Below are 18,884 nucleotides of genomic sequence, written 5' to 3'. Positions count from 1 at the left end.
ACTAAAGACCAAAGGGGACTTTTGTGGAATTTGTTCTAATTTCTTTCCAGACGGTCTTTTCCTTTTTATACCCTGCACCTGAATGTTGTTGTGCATACTCCATTCTCTCGTTCCACTTATCCTACATTCAGAGGCATCCAAATGAAAATTCCTTTCTTTCAGTTAATTGACTCACAGCGTCTTCTCCCCCAGCTCCCTCGGAGTTGTGAGGCAGAGTCAGCTGTCAATTTCAGATTACAGCATGCTGTTGTTGGAGAGAGGTGCCCATTGTGTTTATCTGCAGTGACAGCTGGCTGGAGGCAGCGGGGAATAGATCTGTCACTGTGCCTAGTTTGTCTCTGATCTGGCATCTGCCCAGCCACTCCACCTTTGGCTGAGCTGACTCGAGCACATCTCCACTTCCTTTCCTCTCCTTTCTCTTCCTTTCCTTTCCTATCCTTCGTCACCTCTTAGTTGGCATTCAGTCACACGTCTAGTTAATTTCACATGTGCTTATTGAAGCCCCGGCAGTTTGGCTCACTCTGACCTGGGTTTTACAGCAGGAGGGCCAAATCTCACTTGCCTTCTTGTGCTTACCGCCCCTGGCCTTTAGCATACAGATTTCCCTGGGCAGGAGGGCCTATTGACTGTGATTATTTCATCATGCCAGCAGTTAAGCTGCAATAGAAAAGGCAGCAAGATGACTCCCAGTTAGCCCCGTGCTCCGATTCCACTCTTAATTTTCACAGAGGGGGAGCTTTTGTAATGAATCGCTTGCTCCTGCAGCAAACTCGCTCGCCTGTCACGCAGCGCTTCCTGGGGGCTGCCTGATGAATTGGCAGCTGCTCCATTTCTATCATTTGTGGGGCAGTTTCAAGTGAAAGGTGCTGCAAAGCCCTGCAACACATGTCAGAGCTCATACTACAGCACTGGCTTGATGCAACTCCCCATTTTAAAGTGCTGCAGGGCAGGAAAAAACCCCCAACAAAGAATGAGATCCTCCACTGGAGCCGAACAAGGGTCAGCAGAGAGGAAATTCCTCTATTTGTAAACTCAAAGGTTTGTTTGTTTTTAGCTGATTCACTAAGCGCTAGCTGCCTGTTCACACTCTTGCTGCTTCGTTTGATGTGTGTCTCTTTGTGCGGTGTTGTGTTGACACTTGACCAGAGTGCTTCTGTAATCTGTTTTTCTCCTCTTGCTCGAGCTGTATAAACACATCCTTCCTCCACGGGAGGCGAATGGATCACTCATCGTTACAGGGAAAACGGGGAGACGAGAGGCACCCGCCACCGCTGCCGTTTGTTGCTGCTCGGTGGAAGCAGCACGCTGTTTACGTGCGCATGTACTCAAATACACACGGCGACCTACGTAGCAGGTGGTGCAGACCAAGTCATCGCAGCCTTTCCACTACAGTTGTGGTTTGGAGACATGCTACCGTCTAGGTTCCCTCTCATCACACCTGAGAGGACAGCGACGTAGCGCCTGAGTGGGCACAGCAGTAACCAGCCCGACACTTGGTTTCGCCCCACTGCTCTGACACCACAGTAGCTGATGAGACATCATTCAGGCCCGCTGGACTCCTCACACAGGGCCACTGCTGCTACTCTTACACGCCCCACTGGATGAGTGACAGGCTGGTTCCTACAGGGAGGCGGCTTTTGAGGATGCGCAGGGCTCAGAGTCATGTAAGGGCTTCTCTACCAGCAGCAGAGCCTTCATCTGGTCCTTGGTCAAGCTAGCTTCCTTTGATTTGTTCTGTCGGTTGCTTTTTTAAAACTTTCTTACTGTGATTCCTCTCAACTGCTGGTGGCTGCTGACTTACTGATTACTTCCTCCAGCAGCCAGCCTCCTCCCATCTGGTTCCTCATTAATCAGTCTGCTCACAATGTTATCTTTCTGAGGAGTTGTTCATAAGTCAGTGACATGTGTTTGCTGGGTTCTGGTGGGAGGTTTTGGATTTGGATTAGGCTTCCTCTCGGAACTATTTGGAATCTCACAAGAAACACAAAGGGGAGGATCGTATTATAGTGTCGAATACCACGCGTTCTATTTTTGTCTTATTCCACATTAATAACTTTTTGACTGCACAGCAAAGAAGGAAAATTCTAATGACCCTGGATGAGCAAATTGGTTTGCTGCAGCAGCAAAAGAAAGATCATAAATGAGACTTAAGCAAATAGGCGACAATGAACCACACAGAAGACGGCATTAGAAGAAAATAATGAGAGTGGAATATATAAATGAAAGCACTTACGCTTATGTGTATTTATGAAGTTACAGCAGAGCATAAAGAACGTCTGATACGCACAGATGCGATTCAGTTTCGCTCACAGATGGTGCCGACTCCGTATGCATTCATACATCACTGTGTGCATGGATGACTAGCTATTAATGTGATATTGTCCTGCAATGTGCAACATGTCACATTGTCTTTATATTATAAATTAGTTCCTTTAGGACATTAAAACTCAGCACACTGATCCTTTCACTCAGTACTCTGCTTGGTTTTCAATCACAGCGTTTAACTTTTTTTAGTACTTTGGCTCATTTTGCTACGGACCCAGCACCACTTTGGTGTTCTCTGAGTCATTTAATGGGAAAACTATATTCAGAGCTGCCCTTAACTGGAAGAGACGCTTTAAACGAGGTGAAAATTAGACTCTACCAGTGTTCTTTAAAAATATTTCATGTTACAGTTAGTTCTGAAACTTTGGCCATTGTTGAAATCGAGTGTCGTGCCAACATTTCGCTAGAGTGCAAATTATCAGCACCTGTTGTACAGTTATATTTTAAGCACATTGTGAATTTGAAGCTTCTCAGTTAAAACGAGGCATAATCAATACAAACCTGTGTGGGGAAAACACACGTAAACACATGCGATCCCTGAAAACAGCCTCCTAGCTGGCCTTCATCATCATCGTCATCACTGCTGATGACTTGCTGTGTGAGTGTTCCATGTTTTATAAAAGTATGGGGATGAATTTGTAAAAGGTTTACAGCTGCCTAATGCACTGCTAGCAGCTGGGTCTCCAACCTCCTCGTTCACTTTCTCCTTGTATCATTTCAACTAATTATTTACATCCATCAAGAGCGAGTGCTGCAGCAGCTGTCGTACCAGCCTTGACTGCATCAGTCTGTTATCTCTTGAAACCATTTCCATACATCTCCCTCTGTCTCTCTTCCTCCTGGAGAAGCATTGCGATGTCAAGGCCTCAGGTACGACCTAATGGACCTCCTCTTTTCTCTCCCTGTCGTGCTGCTCTGTACCTCCACAGGATTAAAGTGCACTCGGCAGGGTGCAATTACACCGCGAGCGCCGTTATATCCAAAGTTAAACACAGCCCTCGCTGTCTGCTCGCTAGTCTGCTGCAGGCTGCTGCAGCCTGGAGATAATTGTATTGCTGTCAGCCCTTGGTTGATGAGTTGCCAGTGTAATTGCTTTACGGTTTGACCTCTGGTTTTTCAAACACGCGCCCTGGTCAAGGATCTGCACGGTTCAGATGAGAGATGAGAGTGTGTGTGTGTGTGTGTGTGTGTGTGGTTGTTGGTGGCAGGATAAATATGTTAGTCCTCTAATGCTCTGTGTTACTCCCGAGTCCTCTGTTATTTATTTATTTATATTTTTACTGTGTCTTAAAGTGCAGTTCTGTGCACAATTAAATTGTTAGGTGTTGCAGTCACACCTAATATTTGGCTGCATTTAGCCTTCACTTGATCCAAAATGCTGCTACAAGAGTTCTGATAAGGACTAGAAAGAAAGACCACATTTCTCCCGTATTATCTTCTCACTGCTTCCCTTTCACTGTAAATCAGGAATTGAATTTAACATCCTTTTCCTCACATATGAAATCTTGCATAATCACACCCGTCATAGTGTCTTATTATCCTAAGAGCACACTTTGGCTTAGTTGTGGTTCCAAGACTTTTGAAAAATAGAAGCAGAGCCTTCAGCTTTCAGGTCCCTCTGCTGTGGAATCCGCTCCTAGTTTGAATTCGGGGGACAGACACCCTCTGTACTTTTAAGATTAGGCTTAAAACTTTCTTTTTTGATAAATTATAGTTAGAGCTGGATCAGGTTACCCTGAACTCTCCCTTAGTTATGCTGCAATAGGCTTAGGCTGCTGGGATGGCTTCCCATGATGCACTGAGTGTTTCTTCAATCATCTCTTCTCAGTCTCTGTGTGCATATACACCACTAGTGCATTTAATCATTAGTCATTATTATTCTGGCGCTCTCTGCCATAGTGTGCCTTTTGTCCTGTCTGTCTGTGCTCTCTTCTCTTTTACCTCACCTCCTCTCAGGGAGATTTTCCCTTCTACTGTCCTGTACTTGCTAATAGGGGGTGATCTGACTGGGGGGTCACTCAGCATTTTTTTGTTCTTTTAAATGCTGTAGGGTCTTTAACCTTCAAGTACATTGAAGTTACTGCTGTTATGAATTTATGCTGTATAAATAAAATTGAGCTAAAATGAATTTAAATAGTCACTACAAGCTAAAAACTCACAAATATATCCAACTAGAACTAACCAAAGAAGCTCTTTAAGATGAACAGATTGTAGAATCAAAGGTAAGGTTGTATTTTTAATAGAAATTTAGTATTGCTGGTGTTTAAGAGCAACAAAGTGATTAGTGTTTATCTTCCAGCATAGCACCATTTGGCAGTTAGCAGGTGGCTCATTAGTGTGAATATTAGCAGCACCTGTGGTACTGTTGTCAAACTCTTACAGTTATATTTTAAATGCATTATGTGTTTTAACCTTTTCAATTAAAAGTAGCAATAACAGCTATGAATCTATAAATATGAATAAGTAAGAATTCACATGGTCTGGTTGTTTAGTTACCAGATGTTCCTCTGCGCTGGTCATAGCTACTAACTTTTCATGTCTAGTGTTGCTGCTAGTATTTTGCTGAAACAGCTAAAAGTTGTTTTTAGAAGAGAACAGAAGCTTTTTGAGCTACTAGAAAGATGGCCCAAAAGATGCTAAAACATTTGCAATAGTTTTGAACTTTAGCTAAGTTTAGCTAGGTTAAGCTAACAGGCTAAAGTTCAAAGCTATCACTGGAGTTATCAAACTGCTCTCAAAACCTTTATTATGTTCTCAAACTTGACTAATCACTCCTTTGTATTTTCATAAGGAGGGAATTGTGTATCTGTGTTGCAATTAGGTGACACAGCTTCAACATTATATAACAATATTTCAAGGAAATTTGTGATAATGTTTAAGACAATATATTTTAGACCCAACCATTTATTAAAGTGAATAAATTGAAGGACTTTTTTTTCTGGCAATGTTAGTCTAAGTCATTTATTTGCTTTTGGATAAAACATAAGTGGCTGTTAGTCTCTCTTTCTTGTGTGCCTTCTTAGCCTGGTTCTGCTGGAGGGTGTGTTTTTACCTGGAGTGGTAAAACAAGTTTGTTGTTTCCAACTTTAGCAGGAATTGTTTCCTTGCGTATTTGACAAAGTTCTGTTCTTTGTTGAAGGTCTGGTCCCTTGTACCTAAACCATTTCCATACTATTAAACTGGCTCTCTTTTTAAGGTACTAAATTGTTATTGGAAACTGACTGGAGACTACTCTGTTTGAATTTGTGCCACTGTTGTGCAGTAAAAGTAAATATATATATACATATAGTGGAGATCATAAGGTGGCACTGTTTCACCACACAAAAATAATATCCATAAAAAGCATGGCGTCACCAATAAATAGTTTTACTGAGGAAAGCTCAGATAACTGTGCCTCTTGCTTGTGAAGGTAACAAAAGCAACAACAGGCCAAATCATTTTCTCTGATCTTTATGTACAACGTATAAAAACGTGATTTCATGCTTCAAGCGTATTTTAGTAATACGTGGATCAGAAGCGGTTAATGGCACTAAAATAATGCAGTTCTGTGTCATCCCTCTAAATGTTTTGATAAAAGATAAAAGACATGATGGGATAATAGGAGCACAGACTGTTTTCACATGTGTGTCATGTACTGAGTTGGCAAGGTCAGCCACTTGAAGCTCTTAAGTGCTGGAGAAGGGGATGTGGAAGAAATTCCCTACTAACACCTGAAGAAGAAAGGTTTTGGAGGTGCGAGAGAGAATCCAGTATGCAAAGCCAACATGTATATATGCCTGTGGGTACATGCAGGGAGTGACTTTTACAAGTGCATATGTGCATGTGTTGGAACACTTTGCCACATAACACTGTGTCATGTATTTGCATTTCAAGTGTATTGCATAGGAAGGAGTGAGAATTCTAGATTGTGTATTTATGTGTGTGAATGGGTGTGTGAAGTGGAAGAAAGATGTTAGTGGAAATTGACACTCACTGTGTTTCGCAAATGTGAGAAAAGAAAGGCTAGAAATTACACTGCTGAGATAATATGGATGGGTGCGTGTGATTGTAGGAGGGAGGCTTTACGTCTATAAACATGGAGCTGTTTGTTCCTGATGGATGAGGGTTCTTTAAATGTGTGCGTGTGAGTGTGTACGCCAAACAATCTCATTCATCTAGCAAACTGTGTGACGGCATCAGTTCACAGCTGACTCAGTGGTTGGGGAGTGCTCTGGGGTGGCTTTTAGCACCACACAGGAGCGCTTGTGTTTTTTGTTGCTTCCGACACGTTGCTTTGCGCTCTCTCTGTGGCAGCTCGTTCTCCTCCCTGTCAAACAAAATCACCATGATTTCTCTTTTGGTATGAATATTCTCCCATTGTAACAAATGCAGATGACAGCTTGGCTCACTTTTAACAAGGACCCCGTTTTGTTACTTGTGCACTTGTGCGATGAATCTCCATTGCTGTGTGCATAAGACTGCATGGTGTGTTCATCAAAGTGAATAATGAAGTCAGTTTTGTTAGTAATTACATGATTTCATTTGGGAGTGAAATAGTACATGTACAACTTCAGGGTTTTATTTGAGGATTGTGAATGTTGGCTGAAGGTCACAAAATCGTGACCTGCTGATATACACTAGAATAGCGACATTACCACTGTTATCAAATTAAAATTAACTAAATAAAATGGAATATTTTAAAATGTAAATGTTAAATCAGTTACAAATATTGCCAAAAAGCTCCATGTGATCGCATTGACTGCTAACAGGAGGACAGTCCTTTATAGCGATTGCTATTGCTACCTCCAACTATTGCTTGCAGCTGGTTAAAGACAACACATTTTCCCCCGGTGACTGGTGGTTGCCAGATGTTCCTTTTCTTTTTTTCACAGTAAAAAAGCCAAACTGAAGCAAGTTTGAAAAGATAACAGTAGCTTAGCTAAGAACTCTGAATGGCCTGTAGAGCAGCAATGCTTCCACCCATGTATTTCAGAAAAAAGAGTAATAGATAAAACCTTAAGTGAAGAGATAAGGCACACTTATGAAGTTCAGGGCCAAATAAAGTAACAACTTGTGTTTTTTTTTTAGTATTTTCCCCTTTTTGAGCCTTAGAAAGAAAAAAAATGATTAATTGTTTAAAAAATGCAACACTTTTAAAACTGCTCTTCATCACTCTAATTTGAAAAATGTAGTTTTAACAAAACAGATGTGACACGACAGATAAACAGCAGGGAGTGACATTAGTGAACACCTTATTTGCCAATATGTTGATGTCAGTCGTGTATTGGTCACAACTGATGTCGTACGACTTAGAATTATGTCATATGTTATTATGTAGGCGTTAAATAATGAGAAAAAGGGGCCATAATCATGAGTCAGTCATAGATTAAGAGGCAGAAGTCTTGTATGACGGATAAAAAACAAATATTAACTGAGTGAAGTTTGTTTCTTTGTTTTTCCACATGAGTTTACTGTGATTAAAGGTGAAAGGGTGAGGCAGGTGTACACTGCTATGTTAAACAGGCTCTGTCCTTCATGTAGAGTTTGTGTCAGTATCCTTTCAGGCCTTTACAATGTTGCTTTGGGGCTGTGCTTTTTGACTGGGTCAGCAGGAATGTAGCAGAGGGTTATGATGGACAGACTTTGACACTGAGCAGATTACTTCCTACGATCTGCATTAGTTATAAAATAGATATTACATCTTGGTGGTGTATTGCTTTGACTGCTGAGATACAGTATGAGGCTGCTGGTAGATCTGAGATTTCTTCTCTCCTATCAGCTATATTCTGCTGGGATTCCTATGCTCTGTCGGCCCCCTGCTGTGTGAACAAAGCCAATCCTCATACTGGTTCAGCTCACAGCACGATGCACTCAAAAATTTGTCTGACGCCAAAACACTTCTGCTACGTTCTGAGGTAGTCGGCGTTTTATAATTGTGTTTTGATTTGACTTTGTAGTGAAACGACACAGAGAACAACTGTCAAAAATAGAGAGTTCAGTAAAACCGACAGAATAATGTGTTTGTTAGCATTCAGACGCTCGCCGTTTATTCTTCTTGAAGAAGCTTGCCATTAATGTCCCTGGTGTGCTTTTAGCAGTTCCACTCATGGAAAAACACTCAACAGTTGGTACAGAAAATATGTTGGGCAGATTTGTTGACAGTGTGAAACCAGCGTTACACATTTATAGAAGTTTTCTGTTATTCCACTCCACCAATGGGAATAGTTGTTGCCGAGGCAACACTTCCTCTCTCTGGAGAATATGAGGAAAGGAGAAACCCAAGGAATGACACCCGGCTGTATTTTGGGCTGTAGTGTGTGGGCTGAGCCACAGAAATCAGGGAGCTTCCTGTGACAATGGGTAGGAGGTTCACAGGACATACTGGCCTCTGTAGAAAGCCACTTTCCTGACAGACAAGCTACTTAGCAGTCTCTAGAAGAGCCTGTGGGAGGTGAAACCTGTGTTAACTGGTAGCACACAAGCTCTGATTTAGACTTCAGGGATCAGACTGTTTTGTGTGTGTGTGTGTGTGTGTGTGTGTGTGTGTGTGTGTGTGTGTGTGTGTGTGTGTGTGTGTGTTTGCTGTTTTGTAAGCAAATTTTGTTTGTTGGTGATGTTTGCCATGGCCAGCAATGATTCAAAAACTGTTAGACTTAACAGTCGCAAAACAGAAAGTTGAACAGTTAGTTTTAAAGGTTTGTTTTCTTCTTGGACAACCTGCAAACATTAGATCAGAGGTTTCTGTGAGGGACCATGAAGAAAGCAGGCCCCTGGATGCATGCATCAGCTGCTGCAGAATCAACAAAATGATCAGCAGCTCAGACTGAGGAAGCGAGTCTGACAGCTGAAATAAACTGCTCAGTTGGTGGCAGCCAACTCAGCCAACGCATGAGCTGATGCAGAGTGTAACACCACTAAAGCCTTTTGTGATGTAATCAAGATTATGTTTGTTGAATCTCAAGAAAACACAAATGATGAATAGTTTATTTATGTGTGGATCACCCTCAAAAACACATAACATGAACACAAGGAGTGGATTGGTCTCTACAGTTTGAAATCACAGAAATCAAATCAGACCGTTATTAACAACGTGTCATCATGGTTAATATAGCATGTAAGAATAAATCGACACATGCAGTAATTGCATTATCTGTCACAGTGAATTCTTATTGAATTTCGTGAGTGCATCTCATCCCATATAGTTAATGAACATGTTGATTCATTGCCTATTTAATATTTGGATGCATTTTTGTTGTTGTCCATGGATTGCTGCTCATGTTATTGATCGCTCCTTTTACTTAAAGCAGACACACTGTGTATGTGAAGCAGATAAATGACGGATACAATGTTACATTCTACATAAATGCTATATTTATTGATCACTTGATCATTTGTAGTATTTGTAGCACTACATTGTGAAAGAAGGGCAACATATACCATAAGCACTTGGGAAAGGAGCAGGAAATAATTAATGGATGGATATAGGACAGTATATCAAGACTCACTTGCTCTATTAACACAGTGGCAATGAGGAGGAATCTTGATCTTATCCTTGAAATGCAGAATATGTGTCTGTCGTCTCATATTTCCTCAGTGTTTGTCTGAGGTGTTAAACAGATTTGAAGCCCATGTTTATTGTTGTACTGTACCACCCTGTTATTGCCGCATTCCCGTATTCTTCTCCCCTCAGCACCCGCTGGCCAGATGGTGTCACTCCAGGAGCTAATTCAGCCCTTGAACATGTGTGGTGCACAAACACACTTCCACCAGAATACACAAGCTTGAATAGTATTCAGATATACAAGCACTTCCACATATACTCTAAATATACTCTGACTGCGAAATGTGCAGTGGTACAAGTCAGGGGTAATTTTGGCATTCATTTTGACACCAGCGAATGCTACAAATACTCAAGATACTAAAACACATGCTTTTCATTAATTCACCCTTGACCTCTCACAGTCACATAAATATTCATCAGCGGTGCATGTTTACATAAGCACATAAACAAGCATTAGGTTGCATAGCAATAAGAAGACTTAAAGGGTAATAAAAGCAGCAGTTTCGTTCTGTGGTCACACACACAGCTGGTTCAAAAACTGCAATCAGATGGGTGCAGAGAACAATAAAAGAGAGGCGCGGGAATGCAGCTGAGAGAAGGAATGGGGAGTTATCACCACCTGCACACACACTCGGCATATAGCAGCATTGCTGTCAAGAGGAATGCCCAAGCCAAGAGCCACTGGAAGAGCACACAACAGGCTCCAAAACTGTTAAAACATCCAGATACTAGAGATCCCCCCTGTGCCTGTTTTCATGCACATTTTCATTTGCTTTTCGAAGTTTGAGAGCAGCTGGTTTCAGTTAATATCTAACAAAATACTTGTTCAGAATTTCAATGGTCTCTTGTTGCTGCTACAAATTGTCACTTGTAGTGCTGCTTATAAAGGAGCCTGTTTGTGTGGCAAAGCAAACTTGACAACCCTAATAGTGCTACAGATATGATACAAAATGTGATCCAAAAGCCACACTTGTTAGTAGCACTAATGGAAGTGCATAGCCATATGGATTTTTACACAATAATGGAAACGTTTGAAAGCTATGATATACAGACATGTTAATGTCAAGGAAAAAAATATTGACAGAGATCTGAAAGAGAGGCCTGCCTGAAGGTTAGCTTCTGTCAACTAGTATAGCTGCATGCTAATCCTTCGTGGCTAAACCCCTACAAATTCTCTTTATTTCTCTGTTCTCACACAACACACCGCATACAGGAAGACTAGCTTACATTAAATAAGAGAAAATACATCAGATCACTTAACAAAAGCTGAAGTAGGTGTGGTGTATTTACTCTATGCTCTAGTGCAGCGTGCTCACTGCAGAAACATGCGCTTTCTCTCGTTCACAGCCTGATAATCTCCTTGGCACAAAAATGTCTTCTCACGTCTTTTACCTTTGAGGCAAGAGCTTTCTGATTGTGTGCTTTGAGGAAAAACAGGGCGTCTGAGTAAATGAGCATATGCTCTAAGTTCACCAAAGGTGCGTTTGATGTAGCTGACAGCAGCATAAACAGCAGGTGTGTGTTCCACTTTGTCTGAACAGTGTCACATGACGAACACTTCTAAAGGGAGCAGGCATGATTAAATCAATCCCGTCTACAACATGACAAATCAAGGTGATTTATTGGACATGCCAAGAGCTGCAATAATGTGTAGAGAATCAGTACAACAGCTGAGCAATAAATCTACACAACCAGACCTCAGCCAGCCTAAAGGCAGCTAAACAGTGCAAAAGTGATGCAACAAAGGACTCTGCTCGCTGCTTTTATGTCATGTGGAAAGAAAGGCTTAAATTTTGCATTCTTACTAAAAAAATACACAGACACAAGCAAAAGCTAAATTGTGGTGAAAGATCCAGCTCGACTCAACGTTCAGGATCTTTTGGTGACCTGAGAGTTCAGTATGAGTCAACTGGAGAATCAGTCCTGATATAATGACCGAAAATGTGATATTTTCAAGTCAAGCTTCATAAAAAATGTTTGCATAAAAATTTAAATCCATACTTAATACATTGTACAGTGTATTTAAAGGTCTTCTTTTAATGTGTTGTACATTGTTTTTAAAGAGTATATGGAGGTGGGTTTAAATCATGCAAATTTCAGGTATAATTGTTTAAGATTTCTGAAAGCTTATTATAATGATTTTATTATACACCTTCTGGTTGTAGATGTACAGCAGCAGCCACTATTTAAGGTGATTTTTGCACTTTCCAGTCATTTTTAAATGCAGATTTTGTTATCTTCGGACTTTATCAGTGTGTTAAATACACTTCCTTCCACATAAATTTGCTTGCTTCTTTTCTTATTGATTTAATTGGATGCAAATATGTAAGAGAGATATTTTAGTATTACTACTAAAAAAATAGATGCAAGGCACGGGGGTTTCCTCAGGGCAAACAAGGCAATCAGTGCATCATCATCTAAAAGTTAAAACATATCATATCAAAGTGATCACTCTCCTTACATCTTGAACAGCATTCAGTGCCATAAAGCATCTCCAGCTGAGCATCTCCATCATCCTTAAATTACTGCCATCTTGTGCTCACGTGTAATGTGGTCTTTGTCGGCCCCTCCCTGAGCCTGTTCCTGCCAAAGGTGTCCTCCTGTTAAAAGGGAGTTTTTCCTTCCCACTGTCACCAACTGGTTGCTGATAAAAGGTTGTCTGGTTGTTATAAGGTTGTAAGGTGTACCTTACAATAAGAAGCGCCTTGAGGCGGCTGCTATTGTGATTTGGTGCTATTGAATTCAATTGAAATGAATTTTGAATGAATGAATGAGCCTTCATAGAGAAGACTCATATCACGAAGAGGGGACAATAACATCTGCCATGTGAAGTGTGACAAAACAGGCGTGTTAAACAGATATAAGCTCCACCAGCCTGATTAGCATGTATATAAGTAATCTCTTAGTATAACTAGCTGTTTGCCATTAATATTTTAATCCCTCTGTAGATATGACTGTTAATCATGACACACAGTTCTCAAGCCTTTAAATTTAGCTGTGATTTTTTTTTAAATAATATGTTTTAATATGTTTTTTAATTTCAATATGTAGGGCCTGTTTTTCTGAGCTCACAAGAAGCTGTTATTTTACAGATAAATGTGGTCCTGACAGGACAGCCCAACTACAAATACATGATTTTATAGAATACTTGACAATCTTAAACACCTGTGGAAATATAATTTATGTTTAGATTAATGCACAGAGTATATATGGTAAATGGCCTGTATTTATATAGCGCTTTACTAGTCCCTAAGGACCCCAAAGCGCTTTACATATCCAGTCATCCACCCATTCACACACACATTCACACACTGGTGATGGCAGCTACATTGTAGCCACAGCCACCCTGGGGCGCACTGACAGAGGCGAGGCTGCCGGACACTGGCGCCACCGGGCCCTCTGACCACCACCAGGTGCACGTGCAGGTGTCTCGGACTGTAAAAGAAGAAAAGACACAAAGCTCAGTCAGCTTTAGTCACTTTGCAGCACCTCGGTGAAACGTACAATGCTATTTGGAAGTATATAATTGATAGTTTTCCCACAACTCCATTGAAGAGCACAGGAGCTGTGGCAGCCAGCCCTGCAATCTCTGTGTGGTACCGCTTAATGTCAAGGGAGGTGTACCCTGCAGAGCTCTTTGTGTCTCCTAAATAATTACTAGCCTTAGAAAGAAGAGAGTTCCGTGGAGAAAGCATGATGATAATGTGCACCAGACACTACTAAGTGTCTTCATCTCCCTTTCTCTTTCTGCACACTGTCTATTTTGTGAAACTCTGGCTTGTGTATGCCTCATGAAGACCCCGTTACCCTTTGCAAGAAACCTCAGGGTTGCTGACATTCCTCTGTGCAGAATGCATAAACCCTCCTTTGGGAACTAAACGTGCTTCCACAGTGGATCTCAGTGGCATAACCATGTAAAGCCATGCGCTTTATTGTTAGCGGAAAGGAAACCTGTGTTGGATTTTATGCACTTGTACCCACACAGATACACACACATAAACACACTCCACTCCCCATGCAGCCTGGAACAGCAACAAAGCTCTCCCATTCTGTTGCCAGGGTAACGTGGCCGGGTCAAACCAGTCGAGCGGTCTCTCCTGTTCCAGGCTGAGACCCCCCCACCATCACCGTATCTCTCCCTCTCTCTCTGTGTTCGTCCTTTTTATCCTCTCCTCTCTCCCGCTCTTTTGTCAGCCCCACTGCCTCATCATATCTTAAACCACTTCTTCTCTACTGCTGAGGTCACTGTCACTTTTCTATCCTAGGCAGAACAAGGTAAAACGAGAGAGATTCACTACTTTGACCACTAGTTAAAAGCTTCACAGATGAATTGTCACGGAGGAGCAGGGAGGACTCGGCGCAGACTGAAATCTCAGAAAAACAGGTTTATTTACACACTCCAGGTGCACTATATACAGGTGAAGGAGAAGGGGGCCAGGGTTCCCAGGGGTGCAGAGCGGGGTCGGGAAAAGCGTCCAGAGTCTCCAAACCAAACACGAGAAATCTGCATACAGAGAACAAGGGTTAGCACGGAACTTTCACGGACAGAGCTCAAAACTGGCTGAGGCTAAAGTAGCACTGACGAGCGTTATTCAATAGTCCAGCGGCGAGGTGCTCTCAGTCACTGCCTTAAGTAGCGGGAGCAAACAAGGTGAGGAGCCACAGGTGATTGCCTACAGGTGGTGGAGGCCGGGAGCTCACAATGAGCTCCGCCCAGGCAGCAAGCAGAGAGAGAGGAGAGAGAGAAAAGACAAAACATAACATGTAGCCACACAGGGCCAGCCGAGCAGGCACGGGGACCATGACATGAATAGCAAGGCTTTTAACATTGTATAAAAAAGTAGACACGACATCAGGGGAATAAAAGAAGGCTGCAAGTTATGTTTTCATATTAGGCTTGCATAGGCCTTAAAGGTAAAGAAATGCTATAATGAATGTTAGACCTTCACCTGGTGTACACTGAAGTGCACTTTCACCAGCTAGTAAGCTCCGTCACAATTATCTGCATCAGTATTTTATTCTTTTGATTTGTAAATGTTTTTAACAGTACACAGTGTGATACACTGCTCCATTGTGTGCAGAAATAATTTCATAACCATTTCATAAAAGAAAAACCCTACTTCAGGCCTTTGAAATATGGAAATGATATCACAACTAAGCTGTTGCTGGCAGACACGGTGATGAATTACCCTTCTACTCCTGGAGCTATTATAGATCTGTTGTCTGAGGCATGGACTGAATAAATGGAAATAACACACACAAACAATTAAAATCTGTTTATTTAGAATGCAGCAGACATGAGACAGCAATGAGAGCAGGTGCAAATGCTCTAAACAAAATCTAATTGCTGTGTGCTTGAGCTTGAGCTTCTGATAATGCGATTAACAGAAGCTGTGATGCTGGCAAACACAAAACTAGACTGAGAAGCATGACACATTTTTATGTGTAGATCTACATCCTTTACTCTCACTGTAGCGCTGTGTAGTACATTTTGCCTCCATTGAAATGGCATCTATAATTCCTCAGTGGTATGTTGTGAGATCTATGCAAGAGGCTGCAGAAATTAATACATGTTGATATGACTTAACACTGCAATATATTGTTTGCATGCCTCTGGCGATGATCTGTGTTTTCTTTGGAGTGGCAGCTGCTCAGCATACTGCCCTTGAGGCACTGCCACAACCTGCCACACTATATTAGCAAGAAAGTTTGAGTTTTGAGCAGCTGATATTTATTTACTCCTGAGGCATATTTGTGTTTTATTAGTTTGCATTTCACTTGAAACAGACATGTAGCATGAAGGTCAAAGAGATAGTGGTGAGATGTTTGAAGCTTCACCAGATTCAAGTTGGATATGCACTATGTGCGTAAATTGGTGTTGCACCTAGTGTTTGGTTTTCTGGCTTTAAATAAGATGTGTATTTGATCACATGTTAATGGTTTACTGCAGTCAAACTAAAAAGAATGTGCAGCAATGTTATATTCGGTAGTCCTTTCATTTTTAATGATTTAAGGATTCTCTGTTTTCTATTATGTGGATTAGAAAATATCAAAAGAAAACCTCAGTAATATTGCTAGATTTGGTTTAAAGGTAGCTGAGTTTATTATGATAGACAATAATAGATGAAAGTGGCAGGGGAATGGTTCGATTTTGTGAGGGTTTAAAATGTAGAAACAAACTTAATTATGGCTTTTTATCACTACAGGGGAGGATTTTCCTGAAGATAATGCTGATTTTCTAAGCCCACAAAGATGATACCAGTACAGTCAAAAAATGAAAGCTCTTTAAAGACAGATTTAAAATCAATGATTGCCATGGGAGGTCGTCTGTTAGTACCACCTGGATGTTGCATCTTGAGAAATAAATGTGTCTACTCGTGAGGAGAAAAGAGTTACTTTGAGTCGCCGTGTGATATCACACCACAGTGTGAACGTGTGGGCAGGGTAACGGCCGTTTGTGATGGGGTAAATATGTCACCCAGTGGAATAATACAAACTATAAATACCAGCACAATGATTTTAGTCCAGGCATATAAAGTGCATTTTAACTGCAACTATTTCTTGAGCTCTTAACAACGTACCATATGAAACATTCTTACAAGTTGAAGCAGAACCATCACACATGCAGAGCTGGGGTGTTCTTTCAGTTTTAACTTAAAATTTAATTTTCAACAAATTTTTTTTTTTTTTTTATGTTTCCTACAAATTTAGGTTTCTATTAGTTTCTCCTGCAGACAAATACAAATAACATAAGCAGCTCCTTTCCAAGTGAGTCTTTCATCTTGAGGAACTGCCGTTTGGTATTCCACACTCTGCTCCACTTTCTGCAAGTTCTGGTTAGAGTGGCCCAAACCTCACAGAAGATCTCTAAAGCAGCGAAATAATAATGACTGCCAGCTACAGGGGAAGGTGCTGGAGTTGGGTTATGTGTAACCATTAGGCGTAATCCTTTTTGCAGAAGCAGTTGGGGGATATGGATATGCGGTGGGATGGCCTGGGACTAGCTGCTTAACATGGATTAAAATTTAAAAATAACAGTGAAAGGATTTTCCACTACTAAAGTGATGAGTGATAGCATCATTCTTTCAGACTTGGCTTGCCCACGCATAGCCTCAGATTGAACCTGAGATCTGTGGTCTCTGGTTTCTTTTACAAACAACCGTAGCACTCATCTTTTTAAACTTGTTTTTGTTTAAGTGTTTGTTCTTGTTGTTTACCATTCCTGTTGTGAAGCACTTTGTGATATTTATCTTGAAAGGTGCTGTGTAAATACTTGACTCGCTTTATTTACTATGCATGAAAAATGATAAATCCAATAAGATTCTACCCCATACAATAAGACTGATACATTAACTGTTTTCTTCTTAACAACACAACAAAACATTGTTGGTCTTATTTCATAAAGGACGTTTATATCCCAGTGAGGTTTACTGTGTAAAGTGACCTTTGGCTCAACAAACAGCTGATTCCTTTCACAATGAAAATGTGATTTCCCTGTGATCGGCAAGTGTTGTACCCACTCTTAAAAGGTGTGAGAGAAGAAATTCTTATACATAGAAAACCCTGTTTTTAAACAGCTCCTTTCATGAGGCGTGGAACTGCAAGCTCTGAAACAGTTCAGCTAGAAATATTTTCAGTGTAGGAAAAACACAATTTATGCAGGACTCCTGGGTTCCAACATAAAGGTGGGTTTTAGTTAGGTTCCTTTCTCTTGGCAGTTACATTTTTGGAGATTGATTTTTGTCCTCCTTTCTATGGGAGTATTGTTTTTTTTAAGTACCTGATACATAAACACCTTTTGTCACGGAAGGTGTCATTCATTAGCAGTTATGAGCCTAATGTGCTACCCATCTGCTAATCTCCCACCTTTGGAGTCGATAATTTGATTATTCATATGGAGCACAGATTCATCTGCAGTTAGGCTTAATGCTGCTGGCTGTGAACAGATGCTGAAATGTGAACTTGCAGCCCTCTGGCCTCAGCTCCATACGGCTTCCAACAGAGACGTGTTGTCCTGTGCCATTCAAACACACAGTGATGACCACCGGCAGCAGGACATCACCAGCTCAGTCTTATTTTCAGATATGGAAATAAGGAGCAGCTGAAGCCCAGGAGGAGGGAACAATTCAGACACTTGACACAGAAGTGAGGCAGACATCAGGGGTTGTCACGGAATAGGACTTGTGCATGTATGCCAACACGTGTGCGCTTTTTTATTTTATCATCTTGGCAATGGCTTTGACTTTACTCACTTGCCAGCTTTATTTGACCTTCCTTTGACCATTTGTGTCTTATTATGTGTTATAAGTATGAGTCTAGAACAGCTGATCTGTGCTATGAGATGGGTTCATAGCCATTTTGAGCTCAAAGTGCAGTACCTTGCAAGGAGGAGTTGTAGAATATGTCTTGTCTGTGCTCCCATTGATTATCCCGCCGGAATTACTGAGGTTTGGTTGTTCATAGAGGCATCACCAGCAGTTGAGGATCAAACTAGGGCTGCAGTTCATGGGTAATTTCATTATTGATGCTCATTCTTTTTATTTAAATTGCAAACTAAAAAATCCACTCATGTGAGCTGTTCACCCATCTCTCCTTAGAAACTCAGTTGTTTGTGGCAGCTTGAAGAGATCCTGAGGCTGAGCATATGTGAAGGCTAACCATCAAACTTTACCTCAGCAAAACCTTTTAACATAGAATATTATTCATCTAACGTTTCGTACAGTTTTACCAGTGTAGTGACTTCAGTAACAAAAGGCCCAGCCACGTGGCTCTGTTATACGTGTTGGGCATAAAATTGGGGAGGTGAGGACGAGCTACCGCTGTATAACATACCAGCAACTTAGAAACTGTCTTTAAATTCCAATAAACAAACACTGCTTTCATACAGGGCATTGCTGAAGCATGAAATCAACAACTAACAAGGTTAAAGGGGGAGACTGTGTGGTCATAGACTAAATGTAAAGCTGCTGTATTTTCTCCAGTGTGTGTTAAAGCAGCACTTCATATCACAAGCTCATTA

The 18,884-nt window shown here is 41.2% G+C and overlaps 1 protein-coding gene across 10 annotated transcripts in view; it reads left to right on the top strand.

The window, feature by feature from the left end:
* Positions 1 to 18,884, top strand: part of fbrsl1 (fibrosin-like 1) — a 290,242-nt gene that overhangs the window by 64,767 nt on the left and 206,591 nt on the right. The window lies entirely within an intron of this gene.

The sequence above is a fragment of the Maylandia zebra genome, linkage group LG12 (genome assembly GCF_041146795.1).
Source record: "Maylandia zebra isolate NMK-2024a linkage group LG12, Mzebra_GT3a, whole genome shotgun sequence".
In the NCBI taxonomy this organism is placed as follows: domain Eukaryota; kingdom Metazoa; phylum Chordata; class Actinopteri; order Cichliformes; family Cichlidae; genus Maylandia; species Maylandia zebra.
Note: the sequence above shows the minus strand (reverse complement) of the source record. Positions and strands in the feature narration are given on the sequence as shown.